Source organism: Aquarana catesbeiana, linkage group LG01, assembly GCF_042186555.1.
Source record: "Aquarana catesbeiana isolate 2022-GZ linkage group LG01, ASM4218655v1, whole genome shotgun sequence".
Lineage (NCBI taxonomy): Eukaryota > Metazoa > Chordata > Amphibia > Anura > Ranidae > Aquarana > Aquarana catesbeiana.
This window is the reverse complement of record NC_133324.1, coordinates 637,560,832-637,564,654: the sequence shown is the minus strand read 5'-3', so window position 1 is coordinate 637,564,654 and position 3,823 is coordinate 637,560,832. Positions and strand designations below refer to the sequence as shown.

Sequence of the window (3,823 nt, the reverse complement as noted above, 5' to 3'; positions counted from 1 at the left end):
TTTACAGGTATGCTGTTATAAAAATCATATTTTCTTTAATCGTACATCACAAGACACAGAGCCATAGTAATTACTATGTGGGATGTCCCAGAGTAATGCCAACTGAGGGGAGGGAGACACAACCAAAGTAGGGCATCATTAGATCAGAGGATTTATACTGATGCCTGCAGTACACTACGCCCAAAGGTGACATCCTCATGTCTTTTTACATCCACCAGATAGATAATGGTAAATGTATGGATTGAAGACCAAGTTGCGGCCTTGCAGAACTGAGCCATGGAGGCTTGGTGATGCACTGCCCACGAAGCACTAACAGCCCTAGAGGAGTGCGCTTTGATTTGAGAGGGAACTACCTCTTTAAATCATAAGCTTGAACGATTACTTGTCAAATCCATTTAGAAATAGTAGATTTTGATGCTGCCCGTCCTCTTTTAGGACCTTCAGGCAACACGAACAAAACATCCGTTTTCTGAATCTGAGCAGTCGCCTTAAGTACACTTTGACTGCTCTCACCACATCAAGAGAATGTAGTGATTTTTCTTCCATAGAACAGGGTTCTGGAAAAATGAAGGTAGAACAATATCCTGGTTTAGATAAAAACCTGATATTACCTTCAGTAAAATACTAGGATGAGGATGCAATACTACCTTATCCTTGAATAATAAAAATATGGCTCCTTACAAGAAAAGAGCAGCCAATTCTGATACCCTTCTTGCAGCAGATATGGTTACCATAAAAAATTGTTTCCTTGTCAAAAAAGGACCAAGGGAATATGTCGTATCGGCCCAAAAAAAGGCTGTTTTGTAATGCTGTAATTTTGTAAAACTAAATTCAAGTCCCAAGGGTTCAGGGGTTACCTAACCAGAGATTAAGCCATGTTACCCCCTGAATAAAGTTACGAACCAAAGAATGCGAAGCAAGTGGTCGTTGAAATAATACTGATAAGGCTGAGACCATTCCTTAGAAAGCACTCAAGGCCAGCCTTATTTCTCACCCCATCTGCAAAAATTCAAGGATTCTACCTTTGACCTATTTCCTGGGTTGCAACTCCTGGTTTCACACCAGGAGACATATGTTTCCCAGACTCCATAATATATAATTATGGAGGCCGGCTCCCTTGCATTAACCATGGTAGAAACTACTGAACCTGACAGCCCACGCTTCTTCAGAGTGTGGGTCTCCATAGCCAGACCATTAAATTTAGTGTTTGTAAAGTAGGAATGAACACCGGACCTTACAAGAGAAGGTTTGGCCATGATGGTAGGATCGATGGGTCCCCTACTGCCATCTTTACGATCTCTGAATACCAAGATTTTCTGGGCCCAGCTGGGGGCCACAAGAATCAACAACTTCCCCTCCTGCTTGATCCTGCAAAGAAGTTGTGGACGCAGAATGCATAAATCAGTGAGAACCGATTCCATGGGAATAGCGAGGCATCTGTTCCGCATGCTAGCGGATTCTTTGTTCTTGACACAAAGTTGTCGATTTCTTTGTTGAACCTGGACGCAAAACAGATCTATGTCTGGGATCCCCCACTTTTGACATATTGACAGGAAGATATCGGGGTGAAGGAACCATTCTCCCGGGAACAACTGCTGGCGACTTAAGTAGTCCGCCTGCCAATTTTTTATTCCTAGAATGAAGACTGCCGATAGGCAAAGTACATTGTTTTCTGCCCAAGATAGGATATGATTCACCTTTCTCTGGGCTGCACAACTTCTAGTGCCCCCTTGGTAATTAATATAAGGCCATTGCTGTGGCATTGTCGGATTGAATTCTGGCAGGACAATACCGTAAATTGAACGTTCAGGCCCTCAGGACCAAGAGCTCTGCCTGGATTTCTAAAATGTTAATAGGAAAGGCCATTTCAGATCTGGGCCACTTCTCTTGGACAGTTGCCTCTTCCAGGACTGTTCCCTAACCTAAACAAAAAATATGTTGTTACCACTTCCCAGGTAACTGAAGGAAGGATTTTCCCCTTAGTAGATTTTTGGTTATTAACCATAAACTGAGGCTCCGGTGCACCCAGCCTACAGCACCTGGTATTTCCAGGTGGTCTCTCATCCTGGTACTAACAAGGCCCGACCCTGCTTAGCCTCCAAGATCAGATGAGATAGGGCACTCTCAGGGTGATGTGGCCGTAGGCTTTGGAGTCAGACACATTGGGAATGTAGAGCTTGAACCCTTTGTTCCAAGCCGATAGGATACTGTTTTGCAACAGTCTCAAATGAAACTGAGCATAAGGAACGGCCTTGAATGAAGCCACCATCTTTCCCAACAACCTCATGCAAAGTTGAATAGAAGAAATTTATCTTGCTTCGACCACTTAAATCAGTTCTTTTATGGTGCTGATCTTTGCCTGGGGTAAGAATACCCTTTTCTGGGTGTACCTATGATCGGACCCAAGTATTTTAGCCTTCTTCATGGTTTTAAAGAAGATTTCTCCTAGGTTGAGAATCTCACCTAGATATTCCAGGTAGTTGAATGTGGTGACTTTAGTCTAAGCGGGCTACCAACTGGTCTATCAAGAACAGATCAACTAGGTAAACTATTATTGTTATACCTTGGGCCCTTAATCTGGCTAAAAGAGGGGCCAGAACCTTTGTAAACACTCAAGGTGCAGTAGCTGGACCGGAAAGCAGAGCTATACGCTGAAAATGAAGATTTTCCACCTTGAAAAGTATACTAGTGAGCGAGGAAATAGTCATATGGAGGTATGCATCTTTGATGTTGATTGACGCCAGAAGTTCTCCTTGTAGGATGGAGATAACCGATTTGGATTGACTCCATACGAAAAAAGAGTGGTTATAATCAGGAATTGAATTTAGATTTTTGAGATCCAGAAAGTCCATTCGGATTTGGCACCGTGAAAAAAAGAGGTTTGAATCAAACCCCAACCTCTGTTCTTACATGGGGACCCCCATGATCACTTTTTTCTTTTTCTCTGGATCCTTAGAACCATTTGATCTGAGAAAACAAGGAGACGGGAACTCTTGGAACTCCAGTTTGTACCCTTGAGCTTTTGAGGAAGTCAATTCATTCGTCTCGACACTTTTCCTGCCAGATCCTTGAGAACTGCAGAAGAATTCCTCCTATTCGATTGAACCTGACGGTGGAAGCCTCCGTGACTGCCTGGAGGCTGATGCCTCTGGCACAGGAGAAGGGGCTTTAAAACAAAAATACATTTACTCCTTTTCTTAAATGGCAAAAGGGGTGCTTTCCACTAGAATTTCTTTGGATGTATTATCAAAAACATCCCCAAATAGCTGTTTCACCGCAAAAAGGAAGACTAGCCAGGAGCTTCTTACAGGGTGCTTAGCAAAATGCGCAAGGTCTGAAGGATAGAATCTCTCATAGCAACTATTGCAAACATAAAGCTGCCTCCTCGGCCTGCTCAGCAGGATAACCTTGAAAACCTGTTTAAACTGGTCTATCAATTATTAAGCAATTACTGTCAGCGCAGGCTGAAAAACTCAATCTGCCAGAGAAAAAAAGTGTTTTTTTTTTTCCAATAGGAATTCCAACTTTTTATCCGTTGGATCCCTAAGCATTGAGCAATGTCTGCCGGACAAATCAAACTCTTATGCACAGAGGATATAGCAGCGTTAATTGCTGGTATACTCTACTTAGTGAATTTCCTCCACCATAGGATAAAGTGTGAAAACTTTTTAGGAGGGAAAAAATGTTTATCTGGGTGATCCTCTCAGATACAAAAAAGCTTTTCCAGCAATGAATGGACAAGAAAAGGCCTGCACAGCTTGAGGAGGCTTTAGTGAACCCAAACACTCAGTTAAGGGTACATAAATGTGGAGCGATCATTCAG

At 42.7% G+C, this 3,823-nt stretch overlaps 1 pseudogene; it reads right to left on the bottom strand.

The window, feature by feature from the left end:
- Positions 1 to 2,027: 2,027 nt before the first annotated feature.
- On the bottom strand, positions 2,028 to 2,146 carry LOC141125166 (5S ribosomal RNA; annotated as a pseudogene).
- Between the last annotated feature and the right edge of the window lie 1,677 nt (positions 2,147 to 3,823).